Below are 20,775 nucleotides of genomic sequence, written 5' to 3'. Positions count from 1 at the left end.
TTGTGCATCGCGCCACTATCCCTATGCATAACGCCTTTTTGTAGCTGATTTTGGAGGCCTTCACGTGCACTAAATTTGGTCCAAGTGAACTTGTTGGAAATATCTATCTGTCTACTTTACATAATAGGTGGAATTTCTGAATTTGGTGTCCATTTACCCCTCCAAAAGTGAGCTCTCCTAACATTTCTTCCTGTGTGGCCAAAAAGGGGCAGAAAGGGCATTTTTGAGGTGTTTTTGACCCTTTTGGAAGGTCAAAACTTGACAAAGTTTCTTGTCCATTTGTGGGAATTCATGCTTTTGCATGAGGAATCCAAAAATTATGAGTTTTTCTTCAAACGAGGTCCCTAGGAAAAGCACGCGCCAAGTGGTGCGGCGCACCAGGCAGAAAAACCTCTGTTTTACTCCAAAAATTCAAAATTGACAAAAAGTGCACTAAATTTCTTGAAATTTTGGCTAAGTGAGCTGCAACAAGTACTATGTTGGGCCAAGGAAGCCTCAACCAAGATCTTGAGATTATCTTACTTTTTCTTCCTCCTCAAAGTTTTCCTCAACTTGGCCTTTAAAGTCCTAATTCTTGCTTTGCAACTTTCATTTCTTGCCAAATAATGAAAAGCCATGTGTCACAACATGTCCTTCTCCTTGCTAGCCTTGTCTGATAGCCTCTCCAAGTGCATGTTCATCTTCTTCGACCAAGGCTCCTTGTCATTCTCTATCTCTTGTTTAATGAAAGTCAGAGTGACATGGTCCTCTTCGTCATTTTGCTTCTTCAGTTTCGACATTTCTAGCTCCATTAGGCTTTGCTTATCCTCCAACTATTTGTTTTCTTTCTTGTTTGTCATCTATATCATCCTTGTGCATCTTCTCTTTGCCTTTGCTTTGCTGCTTATCATAGTCATATTCACTGTCTGTTTCCATTGTTTTCCCTTTGTCTTGAAAAATGTGATTATATATGAATGGTTTGTGGATAATAGTATGGAATAGGATGGAGGAATGGAATGGGCAGAGTGTATGGGAAATGGAGTGTGGAAATGTATGTATGAACAAGGTTTAGGGATGTGAGTAGGGTTTAGGGAGTGAGTAGGATAAGTGTGTAGGGTTTTAGGGAGAGTGTGTAGCGTTTGGTGATGTGAGTAGGGCTTGTAGGGTTTGGAGATAGTAGGAATTAGGTATTACGGTTTAGAGATGCCAACTAAGGTTTGGGAGTAGTGGGATTAGGTATTAGGGTTTTTAGTTTTGGGGATAGGGGAATAGATGAATGTGAATGAAAGAGGGAAGGGGGAAATGAGATGAGTGAAATGTAGTGAAGGGGAATGTAACTGATTCAAGGGGAGAAAACAACAACAATGACAACTTTGAAACCCTAGAAACGTTTTTGAATGTGACTGTACAATAAACTAGGGTTTTCCTTTTCACCTATTTACACACCATGAATGATGATCAAAACTTTTGCAATGGCACTATGGAATGCTTCACTTGTTGAATGAAGATTGCACAAATTTGGATCTTGGAAAAATGATTTGAGTGAAATTTGGGCTAAGTAGGTAGGTTCACTGCACCACTACCCAGATTCTCTACACTGAACAGGTGCGCCGCACCTGTTCAAATTGCAGTGTAAAACCTGCACCAGGTGCGCCGCTCCCAACAGGTGCGTAGCAAATTTTGCAGGAAACGTCTGGAGGCCTTTCCTGTGTCCAAATTGGGCGTAGGATAGCTTGTTGGAAAGATTATTGAGTCTACTTTCCAAAACAGCTTGAATTTTTCAATTTGGAGTTTATGTTCCTTGAAAAAAGTGAAATATCCCAAGACTGGTCAAAATGTGAAAAATGAGGTTGCCTAAAGGCAGAGTGCTACTGCAGTCAACTTTTGAAGGTCTTCCTAAACTCCAAATTGAGCTCGTGATAGCTCATTGGAAGGAGATATGTGTCTAGTTACCATTTTACTCATCAAGCAAGTAATTTTACCAACCAAGCTAGGAGAAATATTGATTTTCCCATGGTCACTTTAGAGATGAATCAATTCTCCTGAGGCAACTGTATTTTTGACATTTCTCTAAAACCATGACACCTATGTAATAATTGAAGGAGGTTTTTCTTCCTTTCCTATTGTGGACAGAAACATCTCTCAGTTTTTCCAAATTCATCTTTTCTTTCTCATAAACATCATTGGAGTAAATCCTATCCCAATGTGTGGAACAGGGGATTTGTCGAAATGAAGTGAAATGAAGGGGGATAAGGGGCTTCTAAATTCTTGAGAAAATTTTTGGAAGGAGGGAGGGACGATAGGAAGCAGGGGAAAATGAAATTTCAAATATTTAGTGAGGGGAAGTGGTCCAAAAGGACAAAATACAGACCTAGCCTAGAAAATTGTCAAACTGTAGGAAGAAACTAGGGTTTGTGTGAAAATGAGAAATTTGAGGGATATCAGTGATGGGAAGTGTTTAATAAGGTACATTAAGGATAGGGTAAGGTGTATGAACATCAAGATACAAGTTTTGCTGATGATTTGACCATCCAAGAGACATTACCTTCAAAACCCTAGGAGAGGGAAATGAACCATACCTAGGCACAACTGAAGCATGAACAAGGTGTAAAATGACCCATTGGAACCTAACATGATGATGAAAACTCTCTGAATGATGGTAACTTAGCTGAATGGTGACATGGACCGACATTTGGAAAACTTTGAAATGAGTTAAAACAAAACCTAGACCTAATACCTAGTGACCAAATTTTACTTGAAGACTCACTGAAATGACAAAATTTGACCTTGACACATTAAAATCACTTTGTAAGAGCATGTTTGATCACTGGAGGAAGGCTTCAAAGGCTGACACTAACATTGGCTCCAGTGGGGATGGTAGCTCCTTGGAGGTTCCAAGAATGCCAAACCTTTGGGAGAGTAGACCAGTGCCTTATCCATTGGGCAATGGAGTCAAAAACTCAAGTTGAAATCCATGACTGAAAATTGATGACTTCACGACAAAAACTGACTCTCACTCAACTAAAAACCGACTCGATACTTAAACATAAACGAAAAACTAGAAATGATGCTCAAAGTGGAGCTTATTCATCAAAACCTACTCTAACAGTTTCATTCATCACCTGATCAAGTGAAATGAAACAACCAATGAAACCAAGTAAGTATTTTGGCTGCTGTTTGAATTCTCCGCAAGTGCTTGCTTATGAACAATAAGAGAGAACTACTAAAAGGAAACTCCCATGAAAACTTATGAACAGATTCGTTGAATGATATGGATTCTCTATCCGCCTCCAAAAACGCTACATAAGGATCTTGAAGTTCATGCACATTGATACTTAGCTCATCCAATGGATTACTTCTCTTCTCCTGATACCACAAATGCAAACTTTGGTCTGAGCTTTGTGATGAGACTCCTGCTAAAAATGACAAAGAAACTGGCTCCCAGATCAAATTTGTATTAGTACACATCTCAAGCTCATAGGTAGCTAATGGAGGACTTTGACTACAGAAATCATCCAACACATCAGCTATTGGATCATGAAAAACTTGAAAAGACTGCTGCAACCCATTTTGTATTGTTTCCAATGAGATTGCATGATTTTCTATAGGTTGCTTATTTGAAGATATACTATGAAAATTTAATTTTAAAAACTGAAATGATTCAAAACAAAATGGTACGGAATCATCTTGCATCATTTGATCATATGGTCCACCTTTCAAGTCTTCATTTGCAACTTGACAATCAATGGCATTCGGAGGTTGGAACTCTGGATATGAAAAGTCTTGAACAAGGATTTCACTACCCTCAAGATGGTCAAGATCAAAACTTGTCGAAAATTGATTTCTGATTGAATGAAAGTTGTCTCTGATGAATTGAAATGAAGCAAAACAAAAAGGCAATGATCCTTCACTTACTTCAAAATTTTCTACACTTTCCTCGTCATTTCCATAGCTGATATGCAATGGTTGATCACTGTATTCGAGCTGCTGAAAGTGAACTTATTCCTCCTGCAAACTAGCTGCTGGTTTGGCTACAAGATTAGCTTCTGTTTGGAGAACATAATCATCATCATACTGATCAAACTGAGGCAAATCATCAGTATAAAACACATCATCAAGCATACATGTCATATCAACAGATCTCTCTTCTCCAAGATGATCTATAAAACTATCATTATCTAATCTATGACAACTGGGATAAGAAGCAAAATGTTTTGGATCAGCAACCTGTTCTTCTTCAATCAGCAAGCCATGGGCTTGAACATCATAATCATTCCTTGTAGTGATCTTCTGCATCATCTCTTCCACTGCACTTACTAAAATTTCGAGCTCTACCTCTAAAGATGTCGATTCCTATGGATTTATGTTCTTCATCTCTTCTTCCTTTAGCTTTGCCCTTTTGATGAGCAAATGAGCCTCTACATCTACTGCACTGTTCTGCATCTCTTCAAGAGTTGCAAGATTCTTTTCCCTTGGCTAAAACTCCATTTCAAGATCAAAGGCACCGGGTAGTGCAAGAGAGTGGACCCAAGAGGAGGTCTTATATTAACCGGCATCAAAAGGTAGACTTGATTAAATCTGGTAGAAAACTATTGTACTGCCTCCCCTGGTTGTCTTTTCAGCTAGTTGTACTCTTCTATAATCAAGAAAGAGTTTTGTTTGATCATCCACTTGTCGAGGAAAACTTTGATGAAGTGTTGAAAATATAAGATTCTCGCGTTAGGTAGGGTTTTGAACCAACTCTTGACTTTGGCTTGCAAAGAAAGAGCAAAAAGCCTTATACTGATATCTTCTTCATCAACTTCAAAATGGTCAAGGAAAGAGTCAAAATTCAGTACATGTCTCTCGGAAGTGATGTTGTCACGTTCACCATCAAATCTTGGTAGATATAGGTCTTCATTTTTAGGGAAAACATGGGATAGAGGAGGTAAAATCAGAGGCGTATTGATCTAGAATTTTACAAGGTAGTGGGGTATGTACAGAAGGTGTACAATCAGCCTTGGTCTCTTGAGGCTCATCAATTTGAAGACGGTCATCACAAGCTCCAGAAAATGGGTCTTGATCAAGATCAAAGGCAGGCAAATATTTGGTATTCACAATCTTTAAAGGGAAGGAATCAAATGCAGGCTAAGCATCTTTTCTCAAATACAATATACTTTGCAAAGTCTTCTTGACATTCTTGGGAAAAGAGAAGAAATAATTTATAACAAAGAACAAAATGTCTTGGATGAAATTCCAACTTGAATACCTGATCTTTCCATATTGTCCTTTCATATTTCTGCTGGTCCAGTTCATCCTCTAGTGGAGTCCTTGGATTTGATCTCGAAATTGATTCAGAGTCGCCAGGTGAAAGATTTTAGCCTTGTTGTGTCTGATTGTTGTTCACCATTAACAATCAGATTTGAACTTAATTACATTTTACTGAGGAAACCAGATGTTTAGTTCATAAACTAAACTGGAGATTGACTGAAGCAACATTCATCTACTTATGCACTCGCAAATCAAGAGCAGTTCGAAGGCTACCTGGCTAACCTCAGGCTCCATCTGTAGTTTATAAAGCAAAGAACATTAATGAAAAAACAATTTTTTCTTCCCCAGTATGCTTGCCACTATGTTAGGGCTTAAATCTACCTTAGGCTGAGAAAGGGAGAATCTAGGGTAACTTCAAACCATGCTTAACCTAGTATCTAGCCCTACTAGGTCGGGAGAGGGATCTCTCCTTGTCAATCTCAGGAAAATATAACAAATGAGTCCTTGAGATGACTGACCTAAAGACTAATTTTAGGCTAGGTATATGCTCAGATAAGTTTGATTGAATTTGATGATGTTTTGCTGACTCAAAAGTGAAAGGCAGTTTTGGGTCTGGGGTTTGGACATAGTCTTGTAGAGTTTTCTGTGGGGCAAGGTAGGAAAATGATTTAGTACTTTAAAATAAGTGAGATGGAGAGGTGTAAGACTGGTGAGGAGTTGGAGAGGGCATGAAAATCTCAGGGATCCTCTTCAAGCTACTGAAAACATAGAAAACTAAACAAACCCTAGGTAGAGCATTGCAACTTCAATGATTTCTACCTTTATCCTTGATTCATTTAGTTCAGCTGAAAGAGAGAGAAAATGGCATACATAAACACATGTAAAACTTGAATTACAGAAGAAGAAACAATACCAAAGCAACTTGCCACAGGAATCCCACAAAATGCTGCAAACCATGGTCTATTCCTTTGCCAAACTGTAGAGATGAATGTACAATGTTGCTCAAAAGCTTTCACTAGAGTCCAAACTTTACAAATGACTGAAAAACTACAAGATATAGGCAACAAAAAAATAATGCTAAGGTTTAGGGGTCAAAGTCATGAGTTTAGGAGCTATTTCAACAAGATCAAAACTAAGAACTAAAAAGTAGGAAATGGAACAACTTGCCTCTAAAACCTAGGAAACTGATTCATTCAGTTCAAAACTACCTTTCCATGATGTATTTACCTCCACGAGTGAAATTTTAACATTTTTACATCAAATTCCACCAAGTTACATCAAATACATCATGAGTTTGACCATGAGAGAGAGATAAAAGTTAAATTGAGAAAAAACTAAGGAAAAAACAGAGTATTTTGGAAAAAAAGTCAATTTTCCATCATGTGCACTGCGCCATTGTCCCTGTGCATAATGTCTTTTTTTAGCTGATTTTGGAGGCCTACTAGTCCATAAAATTTTCTCCAAGTTGGCTTGTCGGAATGGTATGTCTCTCTAATTTCTATAACAGGTGGAATTTCTAAATTTGGTGTCCATTTGCCCCTCCAAAAGTGAGTTCTCCCAACACCGCTTCCTATGTAGCCAAAAGGGGTAGAAAGGGAATTTTTGAGGAGTTTTTGATCCTTTTGGAAGCTCAAAACTTGACAAAATTTCTTGGCCATTTGTGGGCATTCATATTTTTGCATGAAGAATCCAAAAATGCTGATTTTTTCTTCAAATAAGGTCCCTATCAAAAGCGCACGCTAGGGGGCGCAGCGCACCAGGCAGAAAAACCTGTGTTTTGCTCCAAAAATTCAAAATTGACAAAAAGTGTGCCAAATTTCTTGAAATTTGGGCTGAGTGAACTGCATCAACTACTATTTTGGGCCAAGGAAGCCTCAGCCAAGATCTTGAGCTTATCTTGCTCTTTCTTCCTCAAATTTTTCCTCAACTTGGCCTTTAAAGTCCTAATTCTTGCTTTGCAACTTTTGTTTCTTGCAAAATAATGAAAAGCCATGTGTTGCAACATGTCCTTCTCCTTGTTAGCCTTGTCCAACAGCCTTTCCAAGTGCATTTTCATCCTCTCCAACCAAGACTTCTTGTCATTCTCTATCTCTTGTTCAATGGAAGTCAAAGTGACATGGTCCTCTTTGTCATTTTGCTTCTTCAGTTTCAACATTTCTAGCTCCATTAGGCTTTGCTTATCCTCCAACTATTTGTTTTCTTTCTTGTTTGTCATCTATATCATCCTCATGCATCTTCTCTTTGCCTTTGCTTTGCTTCTTATCATAGTCATATTCAGTGTCTCTTTCCATTGTTTTCCCTTAATTTTTAAAAATGTGATTACATATGAATGGTTTGTGGATAATAGTATGGAATAGGATGGAGGAACGGAATGGGTAGAGTGTATGGGGAAGGCAGTGTAGAAATGTATGTATGAATAGGGTTTAGGGATGTGGGTAGGATTTAGGGAGTGAGTAGGATAAGTGTGTAGGGTTTTAGGGAGAGTGTGTAGGGTTTGGTGATGTGAGTAGGGCTTGTAGGGTTTGGGGATAGTAAGAGTTAGGTATTAGGGTATAGAGATGCCAATTAAGGTTTGGGAGTAGTGGGATTAGGCATTAGGGTTTTTAATTTTGGGGATAGGGCAATAGATGAATGTGAATGAAAGAGGGAAGGGGGAAATGAGATGAGTGAAATGTAGTGAAGGGGAATGTAACTGATGCAAGGGGAGCAAACAACAAAAATGACAACTTTGAAACCCTAGATAGTTTTTTGAATGTGACTATGCAACAAACTAGGGTTTTCCTTTTCACCTATTTACACACCATGAATGATGATCAAAACTTTTGCAATGGCACTATGGAATGATTCACTTACTTGTTGACGGAAGATTGCACAAATTTGGAGCGTGGAAAAATGATTTGAGTGAAATTTGGGCTAAGAAGGTAGGTGCACTGCACCACTACCTAGGTGCATCATGCTCAATAGGTGCACCACGCTCGTTCAAATTGCAGTGTAAAATCTGCACCAGGTGTGCCGCGCTCAACAGGTGCGCCCCACCAGCTGACATGTGCGTAGCATTTTTTACAGGACACTTTTGGAGGCCTTTCTGGTGTCCAAATTCAGCACGAGATAGCTCGTTGGAAATATTATGGAGTCTAATTTCCGACACAACTTGAATTTTTCAATTTGGAGATTATTTTCCCTGTCAAAAGTGAAATATCCCAAGAGGAGTCAAAATGTGCAAAATGAGGCTTCATAAAGGTAGAGTGTTGTTGCAGTCAACTTTTGAAGATCTTCCTCAACTCCAAATTGAGCTCATGATAGCTCATTGGAAATATATTTGGGTCTATTTATTATTTAACTCATCAAGCAAGTCATTTGGCCAACTGAGCTAAGAGAAATATTGATTTTCCCAGGGTCACTTCAAAGATGGATCAATTCTCCTGAGGCAAATGTATTTTTGACATTTATCTAAAACCATGACACCTCTGTAAAAATTGAGGGAGGTTTTTCTTCCTTGGCCTGTTGTGGACAAAAGAACCTTTCAGTTGTCCCAAATTCATCTTTTCTTGCTTAGAAACATCATTCGAGTAAATCGTATCATGATGTGTGGAACAGGGGATTTGTCGAAATGAAGTGAAATGAAGGGGATAAGGGGCTTCTAAATTCTTGGGAAAATTTTTGGAAGTAGGGATGGATATTAGGAAGTAGGGGAAAGTGGAATTTCAAAGATTTAGTGAGGGGAAGGGGTCCAAAAGGAGAAAACACAGGCAAAGCCTAGAAAATTGTCAAATTGTAGCAATAAACTAGGGTTTGTGCGAAAATGAGGAATTTGAGGGATATCAGTGATGGGAAGTGTTTAATGAGGTACATTAAGGACAGGGGAAGGTGTATGAACATCAGGATACAATTTTTTCTAATTATTTTACCATCCAAGAGACATTACCTTCAAAACCATAAGAGAGGGAAATGAACCTTACTTAGGCACAACTGAAGCATGAACAAGGTGCAAAATGACCCATTGGAACCTGACATGATGATGAAAACCCTCTGAATGATGGTACACTCAGCTGAATGGTGACATGGACCGACATTTGGACAATTTTGAAAGGACTGAAAAAAACCCTAGACCTAATACCTAGTGACCAAATTTTACTTGGAGACTCACTGAAATGACAAAATTTGACCTTGACACCTTAAAATCACTTTGCAAGAGCATGTTTGATCATTGGAGGAAGGCTGCAAAGACTGACACTAACACCCACATCCACCCTAATGCTTTCCCATCCATGGAAATCAGTGTTTATGTTCCAACCTAGTGCTCACAAATTTCACTACTTAAATTCATACTCATGATAGGATTACTCATCATTAGAGGCTTATCGTTATCCTTCTCAGATGATATTCACATTATTCTAATTGGATTACTTATCATTTAAAGATAGGTATGATTATCTTCCTCTAATTATCTTCCTAGGTGAACAAAACCTCAGACCTGATAACTTGGAGGCTATCTCTATAGTACTTAATTTCCACATAATATCCATATGACATTCTTGACCAATTTTGTTGTTTTTCTACTGTTTCCCAACCATGGCTTGTGTCAACATATAAAAATCGAAATGAAATCCAGTATTAGGTAATGGAATTTCAAATGAAATCTAGTTTAGATAATGGAGTTCCACCTTATCATTAGTTGGGTTTGAAAGGCATGTTGAGGGTTGTAATCCTAAGTTGGACCTTTCCCATTGATATTTTGGGTACAATAATTTTTACAGTTACAGAATATATGAAAATTTCATGGAATTCCATAAACTCAATTCTATAATATCTATTCCTTGTCAGTTAACATATTCTATTGTTATCTGAGTCCCATTTGGTTAGTGATCTCCACCTACTCAAGCATTTAAGAGATCACAAACAATGCTAATTCTAAGTGTGCACACATATAGTACAATAGCAATCCCAATCCCAGTAGAATTTCAATTAATGAATTAAGAAGTTTTCCATATGATCTTAATTTCTATTCCAATATCACTATGCAGGGAAATTATAGACATTCCAAGACACATTGATTGGTACTATTCTAAATGGTAAACAAAAGAAATGAATGATTTTTTCTCCAAGTGTAGTTTCACATTCTTCAATTTCATGAAATGACACTTTTAGTGAACATGAATGTTTCTTCCGATCCTTATCAGGAAAATACCCAATGCTTTCTAAATCAGTTGGGAACATCACATACACTCGCTTACTGCTTAGCTAATTTACAAAGTCTACCACCCTCATAGTAGTGTTAGTATCCATCACTTCAAGGGTAGGGGTGTCCAGTGAGTGTTCAACTACAAATCCTGGACATGAAAGATCCTTAAAATTCAAAGAGTTGTGACAAGGCTTGAGGGCTTCCTTAAAAGACTTGGTTGTAGTAATAGAAGGAGCTACCACTCCCTTGGCTGCAACTTTCAGCTCTATGATGAGTGAGATTGAAGCCTCATTTGTGATGCCATAATCACATGGAAGGCATTCCTTTCTTAGTATCCTATCATTGTACAAAAGTCTCAAAAGAGTAGCCAAAATTCTTGTATGTTTTTGGATTTTGTAGCAGACTTTTCTATCAAGTCAACTACTGACATCGTAATACAAAGAGTCCCTTTTGATAGATGTTTTACAAATATGGCCAATAGGGGAAGGTTTGAAATTAAATTTTCTTTCTTTACAAGTTCTATCTATGGGGAGAGAGGGACAAATGCATGGCTACCCTCTTCATTCTAGTGGTAATTTCTTACAAAATATTTTAGACATTCACATTTCGTTTAAGTATTCTTCCAAACACTTTGCATACAACGAAAAACACCATATATATATATATATATATATATATATATATATTGTTGCATATGATCCATTTCCATTTTCCAGAAATCCCCATTCCCTGTACCTGGCCCCATTACATTAAAACTCATGCACCATATGGTGGAGTGGGTCATGCATGTCATAGTAGTGTCAAATTTCACCAATTAATGTCACACACCCGCTCTCTGTGTTTTTTCATAAACATTCTGTTGTATTTTAATAGATGTTTTCAAGTGGGTGTGGTGAGGATGTTGAGATCTCGTCTAGAGTTTTTGAAATGTGATATTTCTTATATGTTGTGATTTGGATTTTGATTCTTACCTCATTTATTTATCAATTGCTATTTTCTAATATATGTTTTCAAGTAGATGCGTAATTTTGATATCTGGTCAGGGTGCTTGGAAGTAAGATCTCGTCTATGTGTTGTGGTTTGGATTGGAAATTTTTTCTCATTTCTTTTGAACTCACACTTTTCTGGTGGCTTTGTTGTTGTTTAGATCTTATCAGGGTGTTTGAGATGTGGAATCTTGATTAGATGTCATGTTTTTCATTCTAGCAATGAGTTTTGTGGTTGTTTTAAAGTAGTTAGGATCTCATCATCAAACTGTTATATCGACTTATAGTATAATATGGTAAATTTCAGGCCTCTATTTATTAGTTTCGGCATTATTATCTTATATCTGTTTAGATCATTAGGAAGTATCTTAATCTTAATGCTAATCTTAATGTTGTGATAGCAACTTCTTGATGTTGGATCTGATATGGCCCTGGACAGATTTTGCTCTCATTCATGATGTTATGACTTACATTGCTCTTGTTAGTGGCCTTGATTCTTTAGTGTCATTAAGATCACATCATGATGCTTTTGGTATAATTAGCTTGCATTGCATTACATTTTAGGATTCACTAGTTTCTACTACATTAAAAACTAATTCATTTTTCAGGGTGTCGAATCAATGTGAGTTCATAGTGGATGTAGAAGCATCTTCATATTTAAAATCAAGGACCTTTACATATTTTCAATTATCTAGTAATGATGGGTTAATATTAACTAAGTTTTTGAAAGTTGATGAGAGTTACATCAAAGTTTTGAATTATTGTGAATTATAGATCCAGGGCCATATTTCTCAGATCTCTTCTTTCCTCAAACTTTTTGTATTTGAGATGCAGTTTTTGTTGATTTTAATTCTCTTTCTTCTTTTGTAGTTTGACAACTTGTATGGGTGTAGGAACTCTCTCATAGATGGTCTTATGAGAGCCACATATGTCATGATTGTTGGTAAGGTTGTTGTTGTTGTTGGTTGTTCCAGGGTGCTTTGAAGTAGGATCTTATCTAGGTGTTGTGGTTTGGATTTGAAATTTGTTCTTATTTCTTTGCAACACACACTTTTATGATGGGTTTGTTATTGTTTATATATTTCCAGGGTGTTTTAGATGTGGAATCCTGATTAGCTGTTGTGTTTCATTTTCTAGCAATGATTTTTGTGGTTTTTTTAAATTAGTTAGGATCTCATCATCGAACTATTATACAAATTTGTAGTATAATATGGTAAATTTCAGACCGCTATTTATTTTGTGGAAAATATTATCTTATATCTGTTTATAGCATTATGAAGTATCTTAATCTTAATGCTAATATTAATCATTTGATACCACCTTCGTGATGTTGGATATGATATGGCCTCAGGGTCATATTGGTCTCATTCATGATGTTATGAGTTCCACTGCTCTTGTTATTTTCCTTCATTCTTTGGTGTCATTGAGATCACATCATGATGCTTTTGGTATAGTTAGCTTGCATTGCATTGCATTTCAGGATTCACTAGTTTCCACTACATTAAAAAAATTTCAATTTTCAGGGTGTTGAATCAATGTGAATTCATGGTGGGTGTAGAAGCATCTTCATATTTAAAATCAAGGACCTTTACATATATTCAATTATCTGGTTACGATGTGTTAATATTAGACAAGGTTTTGAAAGCTGATTGGACTTGTATCAACTTTTTGAATTATTGTGAATTATAGATCCAGGGCCAAATTTATGAGATATTCTTTTTCCTAAAAAAAAATCTATTCGACATGCAATTTCTGTTGATTCTGATTCTTTTTCTTCTTTTGGAGTTTGATGAATTGTATGGATGTAGGCACTCTCTCCAAGACTGTCTTATGAGATCCACATATGTCATGATTGTTGGTAAGTTTGTTGATTTTTGTGGGTATGGAGATGTTGGCAAGGGTTGTGGTGCAACCTTCAAAGTCGCTGGAGCGATGGTCATTGTTACTGAGATTGATCTTATCTGTACCCTACAAGTGCTTATGGAAGGCCAACTTGTTCTGACCCTTTAGGATGTAGTTAGCACTGTTGATATCTTTGTGACAACCACTAGCAGCAAGGACATCATCATGGTAGATCAAATGAGGAAAATGAAGAACAATGCCAATGTTTGTAACATTAGTCACTTTGACTATGAGATTGATATGAAAGGCCTTGAAATTTTCCTTGCTGTTAATAAGATTACCATCAAGCCTCACACTGATAGGTCGGCGTTCCCAGACACCAATAATGGAATCATTGATCTTGGAGAGGGACGTCTGATGAACTTGGGTTGTGCAACTAGCCACTCAAGTTTTGTGATGTCTTACTCCTTTAAACGAGGTAAATATTTCTAATGCCTTGCAACCATTGTCTATACATTCTAGATTTCTCAGGAATACTAATCGCTTGATTATATTGTTTCATATGATCCATTTCTAAATAGGTGGATGTTCCATAGATGGTGCATAATCTCTACTTTTTGTTGCAGCTCATTGCTCATTTAGAGCTTTGGAGTGAGAAGAAATTAGGGAAGTATGAGAGGAAGGTTTATGTGCTGCCTAAGAATTTAGATGAGGAGGTGGCTGCTATGCACTTGCCCAAGTTGGGTGCCAAGCAAATAAAGTTTTGTCCTAATCAGGAATAGTACATCAATGTGCATGTTGAGGAACCTTACAAGTCTGCTCACTACAGATACTGAAAAGACCTGAAATTTGAGATGGCTTGTTGGAAGAGGAGAAAATGTCATCATTGTTTCCAAATAAAATAAATTGTAGCATTTAGTTTTGGTAGCTCCATTGTTTTAAGGGACCATAAAAGCTTCCTGACTACAAACTGACGATATGACATTTTTGGTGAGACCTTCTCAATGAGTATCAAGTAGCAATGCTTCTTGACATATAAAGATCTGGCCTCTCTTTGCTGGTTTCTCCATTGTTTGGGTAGAATTATAATAAAAGTTTTCTATAACTCTTCACGTAATTCTTTAAAGTGCGCTAGCTCAATGTAAGAGTGTCTGCCTTACAGGCAGGAGGTTGGTGGTTTGATTCCATTGTGCACTAACATGAATTAATCAACAATTTTGTAGTTTATTTCAATTAAATGTTTTTTATATTGATTTATTTCAATGGTGAGATATTTCCAGATTCATTGTTTTATATTGTCTTTAGAGAGACAAAAATGAAATTGTCTCCTAAGATACAATAATTCTTGTGTTATATATTTTCGTTATGTAGACAATTTTTTAAGACAATAATCTTTAAGGCATTATTTTTTAAGACAATAATCTTTAAGATAATAATCATTAAGACAATAACTTTTGAGACACCGGCTTAAAGACAATGTTTAAGACAATGCACAAGTTTTATTTTGTCTCAAGTTAAGACAATATACCCAGAAATTGTCTCAAATATTGTCTTAAAACACCCCATTATGTAGTAGTGCCACCCCACCCACCCATGTAGTCTCCCACGGCATGTTATACACTTTATTGATTAGATTCAAGGAGTAGGCAACCCCACCTTTCATTTCGTCCATGGTTAATATGAGACATCTCATATCATTCTTTGTCATTAGGTCTTTCATTTAAAACAAACAAGTATATTGAGTTGTACAAATTCTACCTCCCTTTGACTTAGAACCTATGAGGCTATAAATGAGTACAAAGAGTGGAGAGTTAGAAATCTAACAACATAGGTTATCGATGGGTGTTGATTGTTTGAGAGCCAATTAATTATATTTTTACAAATTATTCACAAAAGTGAAGTAAAGTACAAGAGTACATAAATGAATGAATATCCCTAAAGAGAAAGAAGCGTAACACCTTTCTTATGTTGTGTACGAAAGTGGAATGGAGTGACATGGCCCTTGGAGCGCTAGATGATAGGCCTATAATTATCTATAGTGAGTGGGTCAACTAAGCCATGATAGAAATGAGTTGTTTCAAGTGAGGTTTTTCCCCCTTAGGAGTAACTACTTCGAGAGCCACCCTCTCAACCGTGTGGTGTTCCAACTTGGACGAGATCTCCTGGTCATGTATCTATACAATATTTTCTTCTATTTTCCCATTAAATATATGATGATCTCATCCCACATTAGTCCTCCTTACTTTTTTAGATTCTTCAACCATGTGAGGTCAACTACTATTAGGTACATCTTAAATTGCAAATGTAGTTACATATGGCACACTATAATTTCGCATATGTGGTACTATGTTGTCATGGTTTATCTTGTTCACTTTAGTTTCTCTAATATGGTTTCATGTGTGTGTTCGTTGCTTCAACATGATGTGAATGCTTCATATGTATACTTTCGATGTGGTATGCATTTTGTGTAATAAATTAATGTATAACAAGAATGTAGATTTTTACCTTTTCTTTCTTAGAGGACACCATGATGATCACTTCATGAGCCATGTTATAATATTAGTGAACTTTGTTGAAATTAACACACTTTCCATCTTTCCTTTCCACTTTGATACCATACATCATATTTTTCAAGGCTTTGTTAGCTTATCACAAGTCATCCATCTAGGTGCTAATTAAAGTAATGAAGACCCATGTGTAAGATCTTTGAAAGTCAAAAATTGAAAGTGCTTGAGGTAGTAGCATGTATAAACAAGTTAAAATCCCCCATATAATAATTTTAGAGCTATGTTGGTTCACTATAAACGTCTAACACCGAGTCATCTGCTTAAGAATGCATACTCGAGTAAAGAAAAATAAATAAATCAAATCGTACTTCAAATGAAATAAAGAAAAAAAAATAGATGAATGATAAATGGGGTAGTAAAACAAATTTCCATGTGTGAACTCTAGGTCTAATGCACCCTAATGAAGGCCATCATGGATGTAAATGAAGGGTCATAGAACTGGAAGCTAGCCAAAGAAGACCTAGACATTATATATGACTATGAAAGTTTAGCCATGAAGTTCCCCCGTTCTACTTCCATGAATTATCCATCACATTTATCTAATTCTAGATTAGCAATACATGATATTCTTCTTGGCCTTTGAAGTGTCATATTTTATTGAGTTTAATGTTGTCAACACCACGGTTGTGGTGGAAATAATACTGAGAGGGAGGGGGGGTACGGAATCAATACTTATCAAATCAATAACTTTTTCTTTTCGCACTCAAAATTATACATGCTACCTCAATGAAGGTAACTCGTGTGTACACACAACTCTCTTTAAGTAAACCAGCATATACCCAACAAACTTATGATTTAGTTAATTCATCATATGTTGATCTTGAATCAGTGTATGAGTACTTCATTAACCATATAAACAGTAACCATGTGAAGTAATAAAAAAATAAACCATCACACATAAGAAACATGCATGAAAACCAAGATTTAAGTTGGAAACTGAATGCAGGACAAAAACCACCTGTTGTTGTCTTCTTTTAATATAAGAAAAACTTGTTTACAATCTTGTACTGGTGCAAACTCATGTGAGTATGCATACACCAACCTATAGAAGGCTACAACCTTCTATCGTTTTCCAACTTCTACTGGAAGGGAGCTACAACCCCCTAGCTCTTGTACTAGCTGATCCGTTTACTAGTACGTAGGCACCAACCTACAGAAGGCTCCAACCTTCACTCATTTTCTAGCTACTACTGGGAGGAAGATCCAACCCCCTGGCTCTTGTACTGGCTAATATGTTTACTAGTACGTAGTTGCTAGCCTACAGAAGGCTCTAACATTCACTCATTTTCTAGCTACTACTAGAAGGGAGCTGCAACCCCCTGGCTCTTATATTGCCGATATGTTTACCATTACATAGTTTTCAGCCTACAAAATGCTACAACCTTCTCTCTTCTTTCAGGGACCATGTTTCATAAAATTTTAGCTTGGATACTCCTAGAACACAACAACACACACTAAAGGCTAAATTTCATCAAATTTTCATACTGGAAACATCAGCAACATTGAAGCTCATATTCAATCACTATTGCAATGCAACCAATTACTGAAAACACATCATCACTGAAGAAAATCATAATCAATCAATCTAAAAATTCAGAACACTATCACTAGAACACAGAGTAGAACCCAGAACTCTGCATTAACAACTAGAACCAACTGCAACTTCAAACATCATATTTCATAATGTATACGCTACCTAGATGCGTCTAACTAACGTGTATATGTGCTTTTAACAAAGCAAACCAGTGTATCGATTTGAAAATACTAATTTATAAATTCAAAGTGACTCCAGACTTCAATCATACTTAGATCATAACATTTACATAATAAAACAAGCGTAAGCGATCAAATCTAGACTATCCATGATCGGACCACATAATGATAATTGATTTATAGTCTTATGATCTTGATCCATCATATGATATCATCCATCATCAACCACTTAGGTGCATCCTTAGATCAAATCCAGCAAAGGATCAAAAACCCATAACATGCACATTTTCTTTTGATCTAACTCTTCATAAGATATTCATTACTTGCACACTTAGCCCTTTAAGTTTCTCCTCGCTATATACTTAGATCCTTTATTAATACCTCAAACAGAAACCACAGTTATGCTACTGGTATTCTTTGATTTTATTAATGCGCTCATCACCATGGGTCAATACCACGATAGGAACCCCTGATATTCATTATCCTTAATTTTCCTTGTTTTTCCAACCTGTACATGCTTTTCTTCTTGTGAGAGTGCATGTATACATATATTCTCTTTTTTTTGTGGACCTGCATGTATATGCTGCTTTGGCAAAGTGAACTAGCATATACTTCTTAAATCATTTTTGGAGTCTAATCTATAATACTTTGCTATTAACCTATTGCACTGTGAACTATCATCTATGTGAGTTGCCATCAAGGACAATACCTATATCATAATGCCAAAAACATCCCCCTTTGTACTTGATGGCAACCACAACACGAAGATACTCTCCCCCTCTGAGATCAAGGGCAAAGGGCATTCCAAAATAATCTCCCCCTTTGATATACAGTATTATGGCCATGCTCCCCCTAAGCACATGGAGAGTCTGCAAAGATATTTTTCAAAAGAATAACATGACTCTATAAATCAACCAAGTGAGTATGACTTCCCTAAGAATAATGACTCATACATACATCAATCACCCAACCAAGTGGGGATATACCAAATGTCTATACTTGACTGAAATAACAACCATTGCATCATACTTCTCATGCATAGTGGGGTTACAAATTAGTATTTTCATAACCTTTACATCAAAAGATATACATGAAATTTATAACAAGGACCAATGATCTAAATAATACCATGATAGTCATCAACAACTATCATACACCATATATGATCTATACCATAAGTATTTGTCAGCATCATCGATATCAACAACCTATGTATGTCCATCATCAAAAGAGTCACCTGAATAAAACAAGTATGTGGATCAAGCAATATTAGTATCATCATGTACCAAGGTCTTCTAATATAATTCCAACAATGCATTATTAGAAACATATGATCCCACTAAACCTATGCCAAGTGTTCACTATCAGATCTGATCATTGCATTTGTTAGTAAGAATCATCAAGCCATCATCATAAACCAGTGACTCATCAAGTTATTAATAACTTATAAGGGCCAAAATCACCTCTACATATCATCATCATATTGTAATCATCATCAATCGGAACAGAGAAGACAATTGATAATTGACTGAACCATATTAGACCCATTTTCATCAGTCTATCCGACTGCCTTTTTCTTCAAAACACCATATACATGACTGTGCATCTTCTAACTCGTGTATCTACATGACTTCTCTTCATAATAACTACGTATGAGAATTAGAATACTCAAGTTTTGTATTTTCAGCTCCCCTTGAGTCTGTTATGTCTGTATATTGTGCTATGCCACATCTTTCTAACGGTACTTCCTTCTTCTTCCATACCTTGGAGTGTGATGATGTTTTCTCCTTTTTTGTATGCTAGTCGAAATTCGCTCCTGCATTCTTTTTCTATATGCCCAAACTTGTTACAATAATAACATCTTATATGTTTCATATTCCCTCTATAGGAGTCAATGGCTTTGTGACCAAACATATTGCAAGAAAAACAATATCCCCTAAAGTATGTGGAAGATGATGATATTTCTGTGTGACGGTTATTAGCTTGAACCATTCTACTTCTGCATCTGGCTGCAACATGTCAAAGATTATGACATACAAAACATTCAACATTATTCATCATAGGAAATAACCGACTATCACTTCCATAGTTAGGAGTAAATGATTTTTGTGAATACTTTATTTCCTTCTTCGTTGATGGGGTTGACCTCTTATCTCCTTGTTGAGCATTTTAGTTTTAGCATTAGAGGTCCCCACCTCATCTTGTGAGCTAGATTCAACTTGAACAGTTTCATGAAAACCAATACCAGTTTCGATGGTAGGAGACCTTTCATTACTAAGAATATTATCTAAAATCTTAGTACTATATTGAAATCATAACAATTTATCCTTTTCTTCTAATTTACCTTTTAAGATATTTACCTCAACCTAATATTGTTGTTCCTTTTCCAGATATTGCTTCTTCATGATTTCTTCAGCCTTTCTTCCTTCTTCCACTTGTTCCTTAATTTGAGAATCTCATTTTCTTGTTCTTCATCCGCTTGAGGTGGTTGTTCATTTTTCTTATTTGAATTTTCAAGATCTTTTTTTAGAGAGAGGATCTTAGCTTCAAGGCCTTCATAGTAACTAGATCTATCTTTAAGTCTCTTTATTTTTGTATTCTTTTCATTTACTTCCTTTCTTAATGATGTCAGTTCATCTTGGGGCTTTTGACATTGATCTTCCTTTTCCTTGTACTGCTTCCTTAGTTTGTTTCCTTCCTCCAACTGAGATTTTAATATGGTAACTTCTTCTTGAAGGCACACATCCTTTGGTTAAATAGATCTTGTTGATCTCTGATTTTATCTATGATTACTTTAACTTTTGCCTCTATATTTATTTCATAATCATTTTCAATAACTTCAACATTGCATTAATAGAGAAAAGTATCACCAGAAGACCAAAAATTTGCACCTAATACTTCTTTTGCTTGTTCATATTCAATGGGAGGTGGTTTTGAATATGAGTACCTTCTTCCACCTGATGGCCAATTTTCTCTCCTGTTATCACAGTTCCTTTCAGATGACTTCTTCTGAGGCACTTTCTTCTTTAGCTTCTTTCCCATTGTTTCTATAGATCTCCTTTAAGAGATCAAGCTTCTGCTAAAGGACCTGCTCTGATTCCAATTGTTGGAAATAATACTGGGGGGGGAGTGAATCAATATTTATCAAATCAATAAATGTTTCTTTTCATACTCAAATTTATATATGCTACTTCAATGAAGGTAACTCATGTGTACACACAACTATCTTTAAGGCAACCAACATATATCCACCAAA

This window comes from Pinus tabuliformis, chromosome 8 (genome assembly GCF_031772625.1).
Source record: "Pinus tabuliformis cultivar Carrire ecotype Pingquan chromosome 8, CPIR1, whole genome shotgun sequence".
Taxonomy (NCBI): Eukaryota; Viridiplantae; Streptophyta; class Pinopsida; order Pinales; family Pinaceae; genus Pinus; species Pinus tabuliformis.
Note: the sequence above shows the minus strand (reverse complement) of the source record.